Source organism: Rattus norvegicus, chromosome 3, assembly GCF_021556685.1.
Source record: "Rattus norvegicus strain SHRSP/BbbUtx chromosome 3, alternate assembly SHRSP_T2T, whole genome shotgun sequence".
Taxonomy (NCBI): domain Eukaryota; kingdom Metazoa; phylum Chordata; class Mammalia; order Rodentia; family Muridae; genus Rattus; species Rattus norvegicus.
The window spans coordinates 52,990,594-53,013,112 of NC_141536.1; the positions used below are offsets into that span (position 1 = coordinate 52,990,594).

The 22,519-nt window shown below is 43.4% G+C and overlaps 1 protein-coding gene and 1 long non-coding RNA gene across 4 annotated transcripts in view; one reads left to right on the top strand and one right to left on the bottom strand.

Annotated features, from left to right (window-relative positions):
• The window catches only part of Cers6 (ceramide synthase 6), a 248,819-nt gene that overhangs the window by 132,586 nt on the left and 93,714 nt on the right, over positions 1-22,519 (top strand).
• On the bottom strand, positions 4,917-21,348 carry LOC147995496 (uncharacterized). Its single transcript, XR_015684351.1, has 6 exons — positions 20,739-21,348; positions 18,000-18,122; positions 15,008-15,218; positions 12,509-12,620; positions 10,817-11,128; positions 4,917-9,013 (listed from the first exon to the last, which is right to left on the bottom strand). It is a non-coding gene; the product is annotated as an uncharacterized LOC147995496 (long non-coding RNA).

Here is a 22,519-nt window from a genome sequence, read left to right on the forward strand (position 1 = left end):
GAAAAGACAACATTATTTACCTGTCTTAAACTGAGAGAGAAAACGCTGTGCATACATCCTGAAAATTAGAATGAAAATTTCATAACATTGTAAATTTTTAGTAGAATCGGTACATTTTACCAACATAGCCCCAAGTTCACTTTTGTGTTTAGATTTTTACAAATAACATGGTACACAATTTCTCATAATCACTGAGGAATAAATAAGCTGACTTTTATTGGAGAATCAAATGCGTTGATTATTCCCCAACTCATAGAAAAATTCCTGGCATTCTAAGCTGTTCAGTACCCTGCATCCTTCCTTAGCTCAGACAAATCACCCAGAGCTCATCTTATAGGGGCACCAAGTGCTCTCTCTGCCCTAAAAGATTAGGCATGTCAAGACTGTGGCATTTACCTTACAGACATCTAAGGAAACTATTATGTTGGGTTATTGCTAGGCTGAGAAATACTTAAAATACTTTGAAGCAAGCCTAATTTGGTGTTTCCAGATCTATTGGTACTATTTCACTGGTAGCTCTGCCCACAAGAGTGAATGGGAGAGGCAAATGCTTTTGTAAAAGGATACCTGAGGTGCTCTGAAGGCCTGAGTCCTAATTACACAAATGCACACACATTTCAGTGCCCTGAAATAAACCAAACCGTTGCCCAGTACACGCATACATTTGTAATCCCATCATTGAAGAGGTGGACGCAGGAGGATGGAGAGCTAATGGCCAATGTGGGCTATTGTTTTTGTTTGGTTGATTGGTTTAGGCTTGATCACTTTTAGATGGAATCGTCTATTTGTCATGATTTTAAAAAATATTTTTAAATTCCTTGTTCTATTTTTTTAAAGGTAACATAAAGAAGGTAACACACACACACACACACACACACACACACACACACACGCTTCTAAGCTGCAGGTTGAAATTTTTCTTATAATCTGCACGTTAACATAATTGCTTCCTGCTTTTTACCACTTGGTACATTTCTGTATCATCATCCATTTTGTAAACATATATATGAATATACCTAAATGAAAAACTGTTAAGCATATATACCTATATCTAGCTTCTGTCATATTAGGGGCTTGATAAAGAGAGAAACCACAAGGAGCTTGGTAAGAGTTACTGCAATGCTTAGGAAAAATGGTTCCTGGGCACCCACTGAGGCTGTATACATCAGAGCAACTGAATGGTGCTGATCACCTCCATGCAGTAATCCTTGCGCCTGGAAGTGAGTCAGCTCACAGATCCATCTTGAGATGGTCTGCCTATGAACTAAGCAGTGCACTTAGAGAGTAATTAGCTTGTACACTGGTGTAAGTACCTTTCCCATTGCGAATGAGTAGTAAACAACTCTAGGACAGGCTTAGTGCTACCCTGAAGGTAGTGATGGCAAGAAAACACCAGTACTCAGGGTCATGGAATTTCAGAAAGGAGCGGAAAAGCATAACAGGGCCCAGTAAACTTTCTGAGCAGGAGATGCCAGCAAGCTGGTGTCCCTGAGCAGAAAGCTGGCCCTTTTAATGCCTTGGGTTAAAGTATGTTACTGGCCAGATAATAAAAACTGGGAATAGAACGGGATAGATCAACTTTCATCTTCCCTCTGCAGCTTTCCAGCCCCTAGTACTCCAGAGAAATCACACTCAGCAAGACACTGGTGCCATGGAGACAGGAGAAGGGAGGTTTGCAGACTCTAGTACTGAACTGTGAACAATATCTGGGTAACTGAGCTAACCACACCATGTTACCACTTGCTGTGGTGTGCCCTGGTAATGTAATATACTTTACTATTATTTTTAAGACACACTGGTTGTAGGGACTGGGAAGATATCTCAGTCTATAAAATGCTTGTCATGTGAGCTTTGGGACCTGAGTTTGGATCCTCAGCACCCATGTGAAAATCCTGACACTCACAATGGTGCACTCTTGCAATCCCATCACTAGGGTGACAGGGACAGTAGGATCCCTAGAACTCAGTAGTGGGCCAGCCTTGCTGAGTCAGCAGGTTCCAGGCTCAGTGAGAAACCTTTTCTTAAAATACAAAGTGGAGGATAGAAGACGACAGCTGACTTCCACATGCATATAGACACATATGTCAGAGTACCTGCACACAGTCATGAGCATGCACACAAGCATACAGCATGCACCAAAAATGTGTGTGGATGCTCTCAACTATATCAGCTTTATGACCGACCAACCACTGGAACTTGCCCTTGAATTTCTGACTTGGACTATGGCCCTTCCTTTCATGGTACATATGGCCATAACATATTCTGCTGGCCTAGTATTTCCAGTTGTTCTCTTTTGCTTAATGGTCAACTTGGAATGCTTCTGAAATAGAAACAAAATTGTCATATTTGCTTACTTGAAAGTGAAAATAGGATTTGGCCAGTTGTTAAAATGGTCATGGGGTAAATGATCCATTTACAAGTTTGTTTTGTGTGTGTGTTATTTTCTAAAGTTTAAAACAAGTCATTTATTTAAAGAAATCTGAATCTTCTTTTTAACCATGAAAATGGCCCATCATGTGTGTGTATCAAAAGTTCAGGCCACAAGTTGGGGAGATGTCCTAGTGGTTAAAGTACTTGCTGTACATGTGTGAGGGCAAACATAAAGCCAGACTCAGTATAGGGTGTTCATAGTACCAATGATTCCACAGCGAGATGGGAGGCAAGAGTCCCCAGAGGTCACAGGCCAGCTACCTGATGCATGGAGCATGAAGCAAAAATGACACCATGTCAAACAGGGAAGGAAACCAGGGCCTGAGGTTGTCCTCTGCCTACTTAACACATGTCATGGCAAGTGCCTGTGCTCACAGACACACACACACACACACACACACACACACACACACACACACACACACTCTCACATCACACACACACACATACCACACACACAAAGACATACACACATCACACACACAAAGACACACACATACACATACACAGACCACACACACACACACACCACATCACACATACATACACACTCACACATACACACTCACACCACACACACATACACACAACACACACACACTACACACACACACACACCACATCACACATACATACACACTCACACATACACACTCACACCACACACACATACACACACCACACACACACACTACACACACACACCACATCACACATACATACACACTCACACTCACACCACACACACACATACACACAACACACACACTACACACACACACACCACATCACACATACATACACACTCACACATACACACTCACATCACACACACACACCACACACACACACTACACACACACACCACATCACACATACATACACACTCACACAACACACACACACACATACACAGACCACACACATAAACATACACACTCACATCACACACACACACACACACATACACAAACATACACACACCACACACACACAAAGACACACATATACACATACACAGACCACACACACGCACACCACACACATACACAGACCACACACACATACACACACACACACTCACAAACTTCTAAAAATGTGTACATGGCTTATATTATTATATTAAGGAGGGGCCTTAAAGATCAAGTGACCCAAATTTCTCATTTTGACTAAGAAAACCAACTTCAGAAGGGTAAATTGATGTGCCTGAGGCAGAACTGGGAGTGTTTTTTGTTTTTGTTTTTTCATTGTTGTTTTTGTTTTTTATGTTCCTTGACTAAGCCAAAGAAAACTTAGAAGGCAGCTTTTCAGAAAGCTACCCATTGAGATCATTCCTGCTTTGTAACGGTGACCTGGTAGATGAAGAGTTCCAAGGCACGTCAGTGTAGAACACTTGGGTAGAGAGAGTTCAAGGTTGGATTGCTAACCTCTATTCAGCCAGGTATGAGGAACTTGGTTTCTGTCCAGTTGTCATTATGATTTGCTCTGTGAAACATCCTTTTTTTTCCCCTCTCCCTCATTTTTTTTCCTGGAAAATGGGAAAATGATAACCAACTTGTATATGTATGAGGCTTTGGAAGCCCTTGCAGGCCTGCTCAACCTTTGGATGTCACATTGCAACATGGTCATGTAAATGACCATGCTCCAGAACCATGGAATCAAGTGACAAGAAAAAAATAATATACTACACACACATACCTCAGAGTGTTTTAAGTCTTAGGCCTCATAGCTATCCTTGATGGGCTATGGGTTAGACACACATACATACACTAATCATTACTGACTGACAGTTGGGCTCTGCAGGGAACTGTGATTTCTGAATCTACTGTAACCTCTGAACATGGGAATTGATGTGATGGATTGCTAGGGCCTCCTAGTTAGTGACACCCTTCTTGCGTCATGCCTGGACCCTTACTAATAGGCTGACATACTTTCTAGAACAAAATTTCAGATCAAACTTGAGTGCTGCTTCTATTGCAGTTTCCTCTTCCCTTCTACCCAGCGCTCTCTCGCAGGCTCCTTTATCCGGTGTGTGCCTTCCATTTATCACACCCTGGTTTCCATTGCTAGTGCCTGTGAGGAGCGAGACTCTAAGGATGCTGTGAAGGTGCTGAAGAGGGTCCTGTGTTGTGCTGTCTCCGTGACTACCTCCCTCTAGTCAGTTTTTGACTATAGGCCAGTCACCCAGTATGTAGTATTTAATTGTTCCAGCACTGAACTCAGTCATGTGGTCTAAAAGAGCACCTTCAGCTTGTAGCTGATAATTTCAGTAGAGAATCTGAAATTGTGACAATTATGGTAAATTGGTTCAGTCTGGTGATAAAGAATAATTATACATATGCTTATACATTTTGACCTAGCAGTTCAACTCCTATAAATCCACACTGAAGAACAAATTATAAAGATCTTCGAGTATGACTATGTAAAGTTATCACAATGCAAATATTATCAATATCTCTATGTATGTAATAAAAACCACAGAACACTTAAAATGGTCTTAATATTTAATATAAACAGAATTATCAGTACATTATTATCAAGTGCACAGAGGAGCATGAAGTTCTTTGAAAATAAATCCAGAGTGGTCCTCAGCTATTGTTGAGTGAAACTGTCCATGAAGAGACGTCTGTGTGTTTGTCTGGTGGTCACATACATGCATGAAGGAATGACTAAGACTGAAGGAGCCATGAAGACTTCTTTTACAAAAGCAGAAATAGGGTTAATATTTCTAAAAGTATTTAATATTCTTTAAGAGCTCTAAGATGCAGGAATTAGAGTAAAATGACTATTAGAAGGAATATGAAGTTATTAACAATTTTTATATGAGAAAATAGAAATTTCAAGACAGCTTCCATTAAAACAGCAAAGAAATAAAAGGGTTTAACCTACTTCCCAATCACAGAGACTTGAGTTTGGATCCTTAGAACCCACACAGATGTCCAGGAAGGTACACTAGAGTAAATTCCAGACTGAAGACATGAGAGAGAACAACTCTGGAGCCTACTGTCCAACCATTTTAACTGAACCAGTAGGCTCCACATTCAGCAAAAGATGGCATCTCAAGAAATAAGATGTAAATTGATAGAGGAAGACACTAAATGATAACTTCTGGACTCTACACACATGTTCATATGTGAATGTGCATCTTACATACACATTCATGTGCCCACACACATATACACATGCATACTTATACATGGCACATACATGTGCACACACATACGAAGCTTAGTTTGAAAAGTCTAGCTGTTCATGTTGCTCTAATTCCGTGGCCCTAATTTTGGGCTTTCTCCTTGGGAAACCCCTTTCCATGATTGCGTTGCCAGGAATGCCTTGGAACAATCCTGCCATATACTCACTGGGAAGATTTTGTCCTCTTCTGTGTGATCCTGGTGAAACTCAAGTTCTCTGTATTTTTTGCTATTTTTTCTTTGAGGGATGGTTTGTTTCTTTTCTTTATTTCTTAAGCTTGCTTACCCAAGCCATCCTTGAACTGGCGATCTTCCTGGGTTAGCTTTCTGAATGTGGAGGCTATGAGCCCAGGCTACATTTCAGATGTATTTATTTGGTCTGTATTAGAAAATGACTCAAATTCTTCATTCCTTTTGGCACTTTAAGACTTTTTCACTTTTTACGTGTGGGGTAACAACTGGAAGACACTCCTGTCTTCGTGAATAGCCAAGGTAAAATGCGTGTGGCAGACAGTGATAACCACACTCACAGTAGTGGATTCTGGGTGTAGAAATCCTGTTGCTCACTGAAGGCCAGGCCCTGTGTTGTCTGATGCATTTCTTCAACCTTACCGGTAAAGAAGCTGGACTCTCAGAGGCTCCGTCATTGTGCAAGAGCACAGAGGGAGTCAGGAGAGCGGTGGCAGGCAAATTAAATGTGTTCAGGTGGTTTAGGGACTGGGCCAGTGCCGAGATGATGGTTCACAGTGTCTCAGAGACATGTCTTCTAAAGGACAAGGAGAAGTACCTCCTCCCACCCACACAGTTGTCCTGCATCCCATTCAGGGCACATCTGGAGAGAATGACATTTCACGGCAGCTTTCTCCAGACAGCCAAGCAGCAAGACTGCTGGACTCCACGAAGCTGGACTGGATACAGGGGGCGGGGGAGGGGAGTCAAGGTCATGGGCTGCTTGATCCCCAAATACAAATGGCTACTCTGATCTTACAGCATGGTACATGCCTTTCTGTAATTGTCCTAAGCACTCCTGGATCTCCTAAGTCTCTCCCAGCCCACTCAATGCCTTATCAACTTGTAGAAACTCCAGGACTGAAGGGGGGTGGGAGAAACTTATTATAGAGGTTACTAAAATAACACTCGTTGAAATATATTCATTATGAGTCCCCTAAAGGCATGGACTTCTCATGAGTCTGGAGCAGAGCTTGACTGTGAGAAATATTACTCCTCATTTGTATGCTGTGACGAAGTTGGCTTTGCAGACTCGCGATGGCTACAGGCAGTGCCTGACAACTGGATCGCATTAGTATTCCTGTCCCGTTTCCATGGGGAGTACACAAGTAGTAGTGCACAGGAGGGTTCGGGTAATTAGAGATAAAGTATTGATCTGCGAATCAGAGCCTGCACCTGCACAGTTGCTCTGCATTAGGAACCATCAGCAGGGACCTCTGCCGCACGCACGGGAAAATCACACACTGCATTCAACACAAGCCATTTTAAAAAAAAAAAAATCAACTGTGTTTTACTAAAATTCGAAAACTGATGGCTTTCACATACAATGATCCTCATGAAACATTTTCAACAACGATAATGAAACCGCCAGATTTTTTTTTTCCTCCTTAAAATCAGCTTTCTGGGAAAAATAAAGAGATGGACCACTTCTGTTTGTGACAACTGCATGGGTTCTTGTGGTCTTGTCTGGGTGTGGGGGAATGAAGGGGTGCTTAGGACAAGGCATTAATGTAGATCAGAGCATCTGACATTTCTGTGCAACCAGAAATGCTCTCATGAGAGACCTGTTTGTTGCCCTAGATCATGTATCTAGTCCTGGGTTTACTGCTGTCCACTGTAAAAGGTGGGACAGATAGCTGCTTATCCTGTTTTTTAAACTTCCCTTCTTCAATAGCAAAAAAGGAATGAATATACATGCTTGGCAGGGGCGGACATTGCTGTTGTGTAGGGGAAAGAGGACAGAAAGACTGTGGGAGCTGAAGGTTATGGAGGACTTGGGTAAAAAACAGTGTCACCTGACATAACAGGATTACTACACTCAGAACTCACAGGAGCAAGACCTACACAGTGGGGAGGTGCATATGGCCCCCACCCCTAACTGAGGAGCTCTTGACAACGGATGGGTGAGTCAGATACTTTTATTTAGAGTTGTGGTCTTGGTAGGCTGACTATGCTCATCCAGACGAACCCTCGCCCATTCAGAAGGCACAGGACAAGGTACAGGAGAGCCATGCTTTGGTCAGAGATGCAGACAAAGGAAGGGAGCCAGATCTGACTGTGGATTAGGCTCACTGCTCACTGGGGAAGCTCATTGCACTGCAGTGCCTTGTGGTAGACACTTCACCCCCTTGGGATAGGGACTAGATTTCACCCCACCACCATCCCAGCAAGCAAGCAATTCCAAACAACAGCTTGGTTTGGAGAGAGAACTCAGTCAGTTAAACTCAAGCGAGAAGACCTGGGTTCACTGCCCAGAATTCTTGTGAAAAAGCCCAGTGTGGTGGTCCATGCTTATAATTCCAGTACTGGGGAGTCAGAGACAGGCAGGTCCCTGAGACTCACTAGCAAAGAGCCCAGCCAACCCAGCAGCTGTAGGTCAAGTGAGAGACTCAGACTCAGAACAAGGTGGACAGCTCTTATGGAATGCAACAGAGGTTGATTTCTTGCCTACACCACACACGCGCACACACACACACACACACACACACACACACAGCGAAAGAGACACACACAGAAACTGAGAGATTTAAGAGCGAGAACTACAGGTTACTTGCCATAACAATATAGCCCTTTAGATAAAGTGTGGAAATTGAAAATGGAATCCTTGACATTGGCTCGTTATTATTGGTCATTTCTTCTCAAGATTAAAAGTATGAGTTCATTCAGTTAATGCGCTAAGGTGCCTGACGTTGACAAAGTGGCATTTTGGGTAATATTGCATAAATGTTGGGTATTTTTCAAATTACATTGGAAAAGTTACTCTTTTTCATCTGTGTTTCCCTCTTGACGTACATGTGAATTTTCTAAGGCTGGTTGGTTCTTAGTATAACATTGAGATCTGGACAAAGCACATGCTGCCAAGAAACTGAGCCAGCGGGCTCTCCAGTTCAGGGTCAGCCTGGACTACATAACAAAACCCCATGCCGCCAAACAGCCATTGTGACTTTCATCTTCTTATGTTCATCGTGGAAATTCCTGGACATTAGCCCATGTCTCTTTGGGAGCTGATAAATAGGCTTAGAGTGATAGGAAAACCCTGTGCTCGCCTCTGCCGACGGTGCAGCCATTACTCACTGGAATATGAAGGGGGAAACACCATGGAGAGCATCCCAACGTACTCGTTTGACACGGACAAGAGTTTCCAGATGGTAGCGTACAGGTATCTGCAGTAAATGGTTGTGTTACTCTCTTATCTTGAAATACCATGGGACAATATATCACGACAATCTTAATTTTGTTAAGAACCGATATAAAAATTTTCTATTAAGATGTCCTATATTCCTATATGCTGGCTAATAGAACACAGATACCCTCACAAGTATATTTGATAACTGGTATTGGGTACTGAGGACTGCTGTGGTGGTGCGCTCTCTTGGATGAGAGCGGGGAAGGCTACAAAGTGGGGGTTGAGGAGGGGAATAAAGTTGGAGTGATGGAAGAGACCTCAATCATGAAGGATTATGTCTAGAGACAGGGGGCGAGAGGAGGCTTCACGTGATGAGTGGCAAGGCAGGTCTTAGATGACCACCCATGTCCATGGTGGACCAGCCAGGACTTTGACCTTGGTTTAGAAGGAAAATGAAGAAGTAACAGACAGTTGAGCCAGAGCTGGAAAAGGGCCCTGGTTACAGTGTGAGGAAGGAATGGGCAGCAGCAGACGTTGGGTACAGGGGAAGCCATGCTGGCCCTGTATCCACTGCACTATCTGTGGCTTTTGCCTGTCTGCGGCTTTTGGCTCTGCTCCGGGGATAACCACTTCCTCCACATGGGCTTTATCTAGTTAGGCACACGCAGGGATGGTCGGCAGAAGGCCAGTTTTGGACACTTGGGCAGGGAAGAGGCTGAGGACACACGTGGACTGTGTGCAGTTTATTACGCTACTTCTGAAAGGAGAGAAAAGAAAAAGTGGACGTTTAGAAAGACTTGTCAGCCTGGGCATACAGCTCAATGGGAGAACACTTGTACAGGGTTGTGAGTTCATTCTCTAGTACTGCAACGTCTAAGCACTTATTTATATGAGCAAATAAATAATGCATCTAAAGAGCTCACCCTCCTTGCCCCTTCCTTCCTCTCCTCTTTCTGTCCTTCCTGCCTTTCCACTTTCTCTCTTCTTCCTCAAGAGCATGACTGTTTGGTGCTTAAACACAGGTGTGGCTATTTCACTTGAGCTCTTTTCCCACTGGGATAAGAAGCCAGTTTTTTCGTCCAAGGGTCCCCTGCATTCATTTGAAGGTAGTGATCAGTGAGGATTGGTACTGCTTCCTATTTTTCAGTGCTGCACATTGAACCCAGGCGTCCTGCGTGTGGGTTACTCTACCTCCAACCCTTTCACTTTCCCACTTTTATGCCTAGAAAATACAAATAATTGTTGAATAGACTCCCAGTCCCGTGGCATCCACAGGAGAGGCAGGCAGCTGATTTGGGGAAAGCGGAAGATGGGTACCTCGTGTCGTAAGCCACCCCTGCTGAGACCTGTACTGCGACAGTTCAGAGGTCTTCTTTCTCCTTGGATAGAGGTTTGAGTTGCTACGCCATTTAGAAAATAAAACCATGTCAGAGAGGTTAAGTAACCTCAAGTGGCAGGGCTGGCACTCGGCCCCAGGCTGTGGGATCCTTCACTCGACTTCACCACTGCCAAACAGCCTCCCTAAGAAGAAGGCTGCAGCGGCTCAGTGTTGTGTCAAATCCTGCGATGCCAGCCTACTCTCTGATATTATACTTCTTTGCCTTCAGTTGTGGTGGGAGGATGGGAGAGAACTTTTTTTAAGGGCCATTTTTAGCTTCAAACACACTCAGTGTCTACTAAAATTGTACGTGCTTAGGGTTTCCAGAAATACTTTTCATGTTTTCAACCAAGAAAAGCTTTTCTTACTGTACTGGAGTCTAGAACATGTGGGGCATATATTACTTTTAATGGAAGAGGTCTGCAAAGCCCCCACCCCCACCCTGACATACACTTAGCAAACCTGTTTGACTTGTGGTGACCTGGACGGTTGATGCCTTGCGTGCTCAGATGTGTGCACGAGTATGGAGGGTAGTGGGCTCCTCCCCTTTGTTCTCCTTTCCCAGTCCTCTTGGCTGTGAGGCTCTCCTCTTATCTCCACACTGCACTATGCAGAGGACGTGGGCTTGCTGCTTGTTTCTACGTCCACCTCAAACACCATTAGCACTGCAGGAATAGTTTCTGAAAGACTGTCTCCAGGGAACATAGATGTGCTCCTCATCCATGTGGCAGACGGTGAGACTCGTGGAATACATATCGAGACGCAAACTCATTTCTAAGATAGAGAATAGGAAAAAGATGTAGGAAACGGAGCATTCTAGAGTGCGCTTTTAAAATGAATTGTGTCCCACATACTACCGTGCCCCTGGGTTGAAGCTGACATGGGAATAATGGGCAGGAAAAGTAAATAGACCATCTGAGGGAGGCCATATATTCTCATCTCCCACTTTCTTTTCCGTATTTCCGGAGAGAAAGGGAAATTGGGAGACAAATGCCAAAGGGTGTCCTATCTTCCTGGAAGAGGTCCAGAGTGTAAAGGGTCTTTGACCCCATTTCCACGTCTCTATGCCTGATCACTGGTGGGGCTTCTGGTACCTTCTCCAACATTCCTCCTGCTCCCAATACAGACAGTGGCAAAGATCAATTCTTCAAGTTCAATTGCCTAACTCCTGAAGTCCATCTACAGCCAGCAGTTTCCCTAAGAGACTTCATTCAAACCCTGGATCAAGATAAAGTCCTCTTTCCCACTCCCCACTTCATACTTACCATTGCTGTCTGGTTGCTCTGGCTGCACTGTCTGAGTTTGTTTTTAGAATGAGTTTCCCACAAGTCTCCTAGGTCTGTGCTGATGGTGGTTACATCATACTCAAGTGTAGGCCTTCAGTTACCGTGAAAATCTCTTACAGGAGTTCCTCAGCTTTAAATATTTCTGTTTTCTCTTGTTGCCAAAAAACTTATATAAATATATATATATGTATGTATTGTGAGTGTGTATATATGTGAGCATGTATGTATGTATATCATGTATATGTGTGTATGATGTGTGTGTATGTGTGTATATGTGTGAGCATGTGTGTATGTATATTATGTATGTGTGTATGATGTGTGTGTATGTGTGTATATGTGTGAGCATGTGTGTATGTATATTATGTATGTGTATGTATGTGTGAGTGTGTATATGTGTGAGCATGTGTGTATGTATATTATGTATGTGTATGTATGTGTGAATGTGTGTGTATGTGTGTGTGCATATGGGTATATGTGTGTTTGAAAGCACCACTGATTATTCGTTGTCTTGTATACCATTTGGACTGATAGCATACTACTTAATATAGAGCTAATTTTTTATTCAGATTCCAGAATTGGGAAAAACGTTTACAGTGTGTAGGGATGGTGTTAGGGTTTAAGTGTGCAATGGAGCTTCAGGAAATTGGGTGGTGAAGAAAAAGTAAGTGGGAGGGTGTCCTATATACATATGTGAATGAGAACTTCTTGGGAGCAAGTGTTTAATATATGTTGTAACTTTTATTAAATCGTAACCTTTGCTATCATAGATAGCAATTCTGAGGCCCCAAAGTGGGCAGTTCAACTTGTGTCTAAAACCGGCGTGCCAGCTAAGAGCAAGAGCGAGAGCGAGATTGTGACCAACCTGTACCTTTGCCTTCACGGCTGGATGCTAGCTCACTTCCCGACTTCCTGTTTGATCCTGGGAATTAAGGTGTGTAGTCATTGTCTGAGCCTAGATGCTTTGCTTTTCTATCTGGACACTAAAAAGAAAATTAATAAGCCACGGATTTAGTTAATGGTCTCTGAATTCTAGCCCTTGTCTACTAAATAAATAGGTTGATGGAGCCATCAGAAAGGGGAAAGTTCGTCAGTTGCTGAGTCTCAAAGCTTCCCTTCCATTAGTCGCACATTAAGTTTAATGAGATCTGAGAAACTGCAAAAAGGCTGAATAATGGGAAGAGACAACTAAGTCTATTTATTCTGGGAATTCTGGCTTTTCCTTCTCTACTGGCGGTCACTGGGAGCCACTTACATACCTTACAGGAATCATGCGTTTACTCCTGCTCATGCCCCAGTCTCATAAGCCAGCAGACACTCTTGCTTTTGTGTATAGTTTTGTCTGTAAAGGTGATGAGGAGCCATGCTGAGAGGAAGCAAACTGTCGACAATTCATTTCCCACAGACACCTTCGCTCCTCAGTCTGCCATTTGGGTGTTGCATAGCTCCAGGAAGGTAGCTGGGCAATAGTATTAGCATACCACTGGAAATAAGGTCGTGAGCATGAAGGAAAGGGGTATTTGTTGTCCTGTTTTGTTTTCGAAAACTATCATTAGAAGAAAGGTAATTGTGTGAAGATGTTCGAGTTCCTCTGAGAAAAAGAAACTACTGAGCATGTTTGTGAATGACTGATTTCTGATTCTTCATTTAGGAAACATTTTAAAATGCAATCATACATGCATATAGATCGTATAAACAGCATAAAATAAATAAATCCCCATACCAATTCTTACCCATGGTATTCACACCATGTTCCAAACTCTTAATAAAAATAAAAATAAACATCAGTAAGAAGAAAAATTCAGAATATGTTTTGATCACCGTGTGTGACTTTTCCAATACATTCACAGCAATTACAAAGGAACCCTTTAGAAAGTTCGTGGGCTGCAGGGTGGCACTCATGGTGCTGGCAGTTTTACCTGGTGTCCTTTCCTCCTAAGGTTTTCGTCTGTCACCATACTGTATTTTTCCATTATTCCCCCTTCAGTTTGGTCCTGGATCTTTTTAAAAGAAATATTATCTGAGCCACTTGGGGAAAAAAGATAGTTTGCTACAATATGAAAAGAAAACACTTAGGGGTTGGGGATTTGGCTCAGTGGTAGAGCGCTTGCCTAGCAACCGCAAGGCCCTGGGTTAGGTCCCCAGCTCCGAAAAAAAGAAAAAAAAAAAAAAAAAAAAAAAAAAGGAAAAGAAAACACTTGAGATGGAAAAAGTTCTAAAGTTGACCTTCTCTGTGGCAGATAGTTGACCCTCTTTGATGCTGGAACATGGCGGCATTTTTATGGGAAATGGCTAATTTCAATGGAACAGAACAAGAAGGGTGTATTTGCGTCTGTAGGAGCTCCTGTCTAGATGTTAAATAGAAGCAATCTGGGGTGCTACCGTCCTCCACAGTTCTGCAGTGCCTGTGTCCCGCCTGGGAAGGCCACTAGGTGACTCAAGGAAAACAAAGACACAGCAACCACCCCCTGACAATGACAAGCTGACAGAGAACCTGCTAGAAAAGCTCTTCCTTCCTTCCCTCCCTCCTTCCTTCCTTCCTTCCTTCCTTCCTTCCTTCCTTCCTTCTTTCAGATTTCCACCGTTTATGTCCTCATTACATTTCAATGTGCTGAAAATCAGGAAATGATTTCCATTAGAGGTTAGCACCGTAAGCAGAAAATTAGAAGTAGCTCCCCGAATATAAAGTCTCCTCCTTCTTTTTTTTTTTTTTTTTTTTTTTCTATTTTTCGGAGCTGGGGACCGAACCTAGGGCCTTCCGCTTGCTAGGCAAGCGCTCTATCACTGAGCTAAATCCCCAACCCAGTCTCCTCTATTTGTAGACCAACCGTTACCAGTTACAGGCAGTGGTTGAAAGGATCCCATTGGTTCATGCTCTTGACTCGCAAAACTTCCCTCCCCACTTAAGAGTTACAGAAAATGCCCCATATCCCTGTCCTCTGCTTGTATTTCCTCCCATTATCCATCTGTAGCTCGGGGGCTCACTGTCTTCCTAGAGCACGTTTAATCTTGACATCCCCCACTCCTTGGATTTAGAGATAGCGACGGTCTTTGTTTCCTGCATCCGAAGCAGGCAGGGTAAAGTGGTCCGGAGTACTCAGCTAAGAACGAACCCCTTCGGAAACTAGAGTCTGCGCACTGAGCCAGATACACAGAGCAGCAAGAGGCCGCGTCCATTTTAGCCCTGCCTGCCACCCACAAGGATGCGGTGTAAATCGGTATGAGCTGAGGCAGGGCGGCGCATCACACTGGCGCGGCTCGGTGCACAGACTCTGCTAGTTGCAGTGCGCCGCACTGGTACAGTGCAGTGTCTCTCTCTGGGGATTTATGTTCCTGAGAACCAGAGGATAATCTAGAAAGCATTTCTTACCAAAAGCTTTATGAAGATGGATCGGCTTACAGATATTGCTGTTTCCTTTAAATAAGAATATTCTGTGCTCTAATAAAACAGATGCCAGCATATCAAGACCATTGCAATAACGGAGTTCCTGATTATAATGATTTGCAGCTGTGATCCTGGGGCCCTGGTGTCCGGTTCGTAGCCGTCTCTATTTCTGAACATTGTGTGCCATTTTTCATTCCTGTAAGCACGAATACCGGTTTTAAAGGATTGGATATACTTTTAGTAATTTAATACATCATCTAGATGCAAATACATGTTACACACTTTGTCGTATTGTTGTGTTAGATGATACAAAGTGATTTCTAAGTTCCACACGATGGTTTCTTTTGGCTAACCCAGTCAGTCAAAGTAAAGAAGAGATCAGAGGGCAGGCTGGTCAGGTAACACCGTGCTACAAGAGCAGTGATTACGAACGATCCCTGAGAGGTGCGCTGGCTCACTGATCGAGGTCTGAAGCCTTCGGAGCCACCTCAGGGGCATGCTGTGAACATGAAGTAGAAACATAAGCTGAGGAAACACTCCGATAGGCAGTGGAGAGCGGTCAGGCAGAGCCGGCACAATCCAGAGAGGCCTGGAGGATTGTCGGCTTCGCTTGCTGTGGAGATAGAGAAAGCCTAGCATCCCGCGAAACTGTTAGGGCTTTGGTTTCCTAGCAGTTGAGGGGGCACCTGCTTCAGTTCCCATTGTAGGAGTCTGATACGGTTTCCGCCTGCTTAGCTCTGCGTTTTCTCCCTGGGAAGGCCGATGCCTTTGAGCACCTGGTTTTTATTAATGCTTCCATACCAACCTTCAGTGACATACTTAAAACTTTTCCCCCCAAAGGTAAAAGTGATAGTGCTTTTAAAATGCATTATTAGTTTGGTGAGTGATTCACGGCTTTTAGACTCTTGCAGTTTGGTATGATGAAGGGTTGGAAGGATTTTAAAGTCATGCAAAAGATCATAGGAAAAGATAAAGGTAGCCTAGCAGTCTAACTGCTACTGGAAGGCAGGAATGCATGTTTAATTTAAAACTCAATGCCAAGCCTATTATATATTTTGGAATCTATATCAAATTAGTTTGTATTAATTACTATTTAGATGTGCGTTGCCCAGTTCACATTATATTCTATCTTTTTCATTTATTACATGGTAAGTGTATCCCCATACATTCAAGTAATACTTGAAAATATCATTTCAACAATTCCATTGAAATTATGTGCAGTCATCCTAACTGACATAAGTATTCTTGCAGTGCTAGAATATACAAACTCAATAGAAGAAAATTTGTATCTTTCCTTGGCCTTAAAATGTGCTGGGTATATTTATGTGCTTGTTTGTCTCTGACTTTGGATCCACCTTTGAAAGGTGTGATGGTGCTACTTGTCAGGACCAAGTCAACAGTTTTCTATTCTCCCCTAGTACGTCCACCCAATTCACTGATGGACCCACTCAACTGCCAGATGAGTGGGGCAGCCATCTCGTTTCACCCTCTGAACAGTACTGTTGCCTCTTGGGGCTCATTCTCCTTGGTTCTTAGTGAAGAAAGACGCCCAGCTAAACGAGCCTTGCTTCATTTACAGGCAAGCCCCTAGACAGCACATTAACAGGAGTAAGATACAGGAGAAGAGGGAGGTATAGAGAGGGGACCTTAGGAGTCTCTTTAAAGGCAAGTGAGGCATCCCTTCTGTGCTTCCTGATCTTTCCTCAGAGAGGAGATGTGGCTGTGTTGGACTTTAGAGTCTATCCTCGGAGTGGTGGGCCAAGGATCAGGGAAAAACATGGGCTCTTGATGACCTCAAGGAACCCTCACAGTAGCTCCAGTCACCTCTTTCGTACTTGGGAGATGCCTCCCTCATTTTGAGCCCATTTCCTTGAGCTTTTCTGTTCTCCATCATGTTTTCTATACTCCATCAGCATCGACATATGAGAGCCCTTGGCAAAAGTGAGTAGAGAGGTGAATGCAAAGATGATTTTCAATAACTCCATCAGTAACTCCACAAGTGTTTGCTGTCCATAAACCAATGAGCTTTTTACTTAATGGATTTTAATCTTAGACTTCCCCATGTGTGGTACACACACACACACACACACACACACACACACACACACACACACAGGGATAAAATATGATGCGTCAGGTATTGTTAACACAACAGTTACCCAAACACCATCGTTTACTTACAAAAGGCCACTTTGACATACAAGGGATTGCCTGTGTTCAGGGCACAAAGTTTCTTCCAAGAGAGATTGACTGGAATACACAGTACACTTAAATGATAGGAGATGTTATATCTTCTACTAGCAAATGAAATTTTTCTGTGGCCCCACCTCCCCACCCCTTAACAGCCCTGATGGCCTTCAACTGGCTTTCGCTTCCTCTGAGCACTCATTACTTTCTCACACCATATAATTTACTTTACCTGGAAGTTTATTTCATTTTTATTTTTAATTGCTCTAGGTGAGGCAAGTGTCTCTGTGTTGACTCTCATCAACATACCTATAATAGTGACTGGCAGGGTCGCTTAAATTCTTATAGATTGTGTCACTTGCTCAAAGGATCGCTGGTAACTTCAAGTTCTGTAAAATGTGGCTAGGCCATCTAACTCAGAATGTTTGCCCTATGGCAGAGCACTTGCCTAGCATGCTCAAGGGTCTAGGCTGGATCCGGGGTACTGAGAAAAACAGTGCACTCTGCATTCCTATGCTTTACTACTGTTTCTCAAACTGATGGTTATTTCTGCTGACAAAGCATTATATTAAACTAGTTATGAAATGATCTGGAAGCACTAGGTAAATATTATTCCTTAAAAGTGTGTGTGTGTGTGTGTGTGTGTGTGTGTGTGTGTGTGTGTGTCAGAGGAAAAGTGAACAGAGGATTCTCATATGCAGCTCCCAAGTATCCCATTACTAACATTTTTTGTGTTAATATGTAAGTATTTTTGTTACAATTGGCAAACCGTTATTGGAAGTATCATTACCTGAAGCTGGTAGCTCACACCAGGACTTCTATCTTCTCATACATTCTGTGGGCTTTTGCAAATAACAGATGATAGATATACTGTTACATTGCAGCATCATGCAGAATAGCCTCCTGTCCAACCCTGCAAAAAAAAACAAAAACAAAAACAAACAAACAAACAAACGAAAAACCTGACTGTGCCAGTGCTCCTGTAGATAGAATTCTTCAACGCACTTGGACACATACCAAGGAGCATGGGTGCTGGGCCCTGTAACACAGTTTCTTATTGGGTCTCACGGGCACCTGCTTTGAGAAGCAGAGCTAGGAAAGAGGTGGCTTTGGAGCTAGGCAGGGATGACGCTGAAAGCTAACTTTGTCACATTCTGCTCTCTTAAGAGTCTCCTGCAACTGTATAAATGTATAAATGGCCTGTGTGCATGGAGCATGCAAGCATTGTTTCACAGGAGCTTAAAGTAGTTCTCGTGTTGTCAGAACTTGATAGCATTCCTAACACATTCCATGTGTTTATATTGTAGATGCCATGCTAATTAAAAGGTAGTTTACACAACTCAACAATCTTTGCTAATTTTCAGCAGTAACAGAATATATCGCAAACACTTGGCAAAGGTGTTCACACATGCCCCAGGAAGGCTTGCTTCTGTGTTTGCCACACTCTGGCTTGCCATCACTCTATTTCCTCCTTTAATAATGAGCTCGAGCTAAATGGTATATTTCTGACTCAGGGTTTGCTGTATTTAGCGAGTATGTGGTCCACGCTATCCCCATGGTATTTAGAAAACCTTAAAGGAAGAGGACACTGATTCATCTGATGATGCGTGTCGTGGGTCATGTGATAGTACAAAACTAAGTGTAACATACTTAGCACTCTGCTGCCCTGACGAGTGTAGAGAAATCCAGCTTTAGCCTGGCTATGTGGGGGATCTCCCATGATGCCTCTCTTCATCCAGCCCAGCTCTCAGGCTGCCTCCCAAACACCAAGAACTAAACCCCAGCTCACTCCTGCTGGCTACTGATTCTGCATTCTGGATGTGTTTTACATGCAGTGTTTCAGAGATCTATGCTAGCCAGTTTCCCTTCTCCTTCTAGTTAATTAGCTGTTTGTGCAGTGGTTTTCTTTTTTTTTTTTTTTAACTCTCATATCATTTTCTTATCTACTCGCTGGAGATAAAAGCTACCACTCTATTCACCCTCCTTGACAACTCAGGATTAGTATTGAGCCCTTTCTGTGTTCCAGATAAAAGAACAGAAGAAACAAATACACAGGTGGGGAGTGTAAGCCTGCATTAATGAACCAAGTACTGGAGCCCCAATCACTTTTGCTAGATCTGAATGCCCCAGATCCTGACGGCCCAACTGAGATGGGGACAGCAAATGAGAAATAAGAAAGAGAAGGGCAATTTGTTTTTGAACTTAACATACTCTTGTAATGTCTTTGAGTTTCGATGCAAAGTCCAAGTGAAAACTAGAAAACAGATTGGGAATCCAGGCTCATTTTCTCCACCCCCTTTCTTTAGAAAAATAAAAAAACAAAAACAAAAACAAAAAAACCTGATCATTTCAAATCAATTACAGTAAAGCTCGGGTTTCTTATGAATTCACAGCTATTGCTAACCTGATTTTGGCCTGCTGCTGGTCTCTCTTTGTGACCTTCTTTGCTAACAGGTCACCGCTAAATACAAATGTTACCCAGAACTGTCCCCAGTTCCCCCAAATAAGTTTAAAAGCAGCCCACCGCTGTGTGTATTTCTTCCACATGCACCCATTTTGCTGCACATCCCTGATTGCTAGCCACAAAACAAGGTTATCTGTGTCCAACTTGCAGTCCCATGGCTTGGGTTCTTCAGTGTTGTTGATTTCATACTTCTGTGCCGCCATACTGGTAAGATATAGGTGGTATGGTATGGCCTCCTCTTCCTCCTCCTCTCCCTCCTCGTCTCCTAACAAGACAGCATATGCAGCCTCTCCTCCTGTGAATCATAGTCTAATCCGCCCTCTGTTCTCCATGTTTAGCTTTAATCATTCATAAATTTAAAGTCATTAGACCTCACTAATTGTCCTTCACTGTACAGAGTTCAGGTAAATTGTGTTTATTACTTCAGCACCTGGGGTACTGAAATGCTATTAGACCTCTTTATAAACATAAAATTATACATATTCAATATGCCTGTGACAGGTATTGGAAGCAGTATGAATGCATTAGAAAGTCACACACTGGCATTTCTCCCTGCTGCCGTACGTCTCTTGCTGCTTCTCTCATTTTTAGTCAGGATTAGGTTTAGAGCGTATTCCAGCCCATCAGCCAGTCTTGGCTTGAACAGTAACAAAGATTACTGTTCCTGGATCCTGTCAGATAAGTCTAGGATCCAGTATAATGGCTTCACTGGGCCATGTATGACACAGAGACTTTTTGTCTGCTCTACCGCAATAGTATAGGTTCCTATTTTGTATACTATTTCCTGGTGAGAAATGATTACTGAACTCCAGCCACCTAAAGAGTAAGAAGTAGGCAGGCATAGATTTGTTGCTAGCCAAGCCACCTATTACCATTGTGAATGTCTCGACAGATAAGAGCAGAGTCAAGAGGCCCCGCTCTCTCCAAAAGGGGAGCCGAGAGATGCCATTTTGTTCTTAGTATATTCAGCTTAAAATCAGAATTTAGTTATTAAGGAGGAAGATATGATAGGCAGCTCTGCTTGGGGTGAACAGAACCTCCCCCTACCTCGTAGGTGAAATATACCTGTTATCTGCACTGTTTGCACTGTTGACTCCGTCCTGTCTGAGTTCCTGCAGCTCTATAGCTGCCATTCCAGGAAGTGTCTTCATCAACATAAACAGCAGAACTACCGCCTGGTTTCAGTTTCTCAGACACGTCAGGTCCCACGAAGGAATGGATCCATACATCCTCCACAGTGTTGACAGGGAGACAGGGAAGGCAGAGCAGCCAAATCAGGGAGGAGCACATTGCTCACCCCTGAATCACACAGTAGGGAATTCAGGCGATGTTGGCTTCAGGTCCGACATTGGCATGCATGGCTGCCTTACTCACATGGTACAGGTCAGCCTGGGAGTTGGCCTCTTGACACTTAGCAGAGCCTTAGCTTCCCCAAAGGTTCTGCTCCAGGACGGCCATACACAGTCCGTCCAGGAGTCTCAGTTACTAAAACGATGCCCAGCTTCAGTTGCGTTCCTGGTCCTCATGAAGAGCAGTGTTTTGCTACCCATTTCTCAGGAATAATAGCCTCTGTGCTCCAGGACTCCTGCGTTGCACTGAAGCTTAACTGAAGAGGTTGTTGTAACGGGTCAGGCTCAGCACTTAGCATGGTTGTGTCAGAAGAAAAAGTCTGTGTAGAAAAACCAGGGGCTTTTCTCTTCTTTCAGAGTCAGAGATGAGAAGGACTAATCACATGGCTGAATATGGTGAGAAGTCAGGTATTCCCCATACAGTGCCTTCAGTGTAGAGCCACGACTAGGCTTCTGGCTACACTGTCAACGTAATTTCTCCACCTAATTCTTTTTCACCTCACTCCCTCCATTACTGTCTTCCGTTATCGTGATGCATCGTGACTGGAGTCATGTGAGGAGCGCAGCCAATGGCTTGCATCCCTAGATGGTTTTGGCTTTTAAGACTCTTGCCTCTTAACAAACCCAGTTTCACAAACCCTCTTACGATATCATGATGGCTGCTTTAGAGAGGAGGAAATGAAGATGAGAAGATCGCTGTCTTCTGAGGTCCCAGATGGCTCATTCCTAGTTACTTTTGTGTTGTCGTTCTTGCTTTCCCCTTTCATTCTCCTCCTTTTCTGGAGAATGCCAGTCCTGAGAGAAACCTGAGTTCCAGTCCCCACTACTAGGTAGGTCTCCTTGCTTTCAGGTCTGAATGTTCTTTCCAGGAACTGTAATGCAAATAAGAAAGATCACACATCCAAGGATACAGCATCATAGCCACGGTGCCAATTACAAGCAAAAATTCAGCCCATAGCTCAGTCAGTAAAGTACTTGTTCAACCAGAGAGACAGAAAGGAAGACTCCTGGGGCTCCCTGGCCAACTAACCTATCCAGATTGGTGTGTTCCAAGTTCAGCAGAGAATTCTGTCTCTAAACACTAGGATGAAGACCAACAGAGGAAGGCGAGAATGTTAAGCTGTGACTGCTACATAAATATGCACACGTGTACACACACACACACAAACTAAATAAAAGCAAAAATTTCCATTTGGTCAACCTTTTTCCTGCGTCCGCCTCCTACTCTGCCTGGACAGCCTACTGTATTTGCACATTGTACTTGTTGTCTAGTTGTTATGACAAGCTGCCTTGACAAAAGCAGGGAAAGGAGAAAGATCTATTCTGTCTCAGTTTCACAGTCTAGCCCGCCCTGGCAGAAGAAGCCTGGCATTATTAGCAGCTGGAGGTGTTGGTCACATTGTATTCTCCGTCAGGAGGCAGTGGGAGATGAGTGCCGGCATCAGCTGGCCTGCTCCTCTGTATTCTGTGCAGTCCTCGAGCTCTTGGAATGGTGCT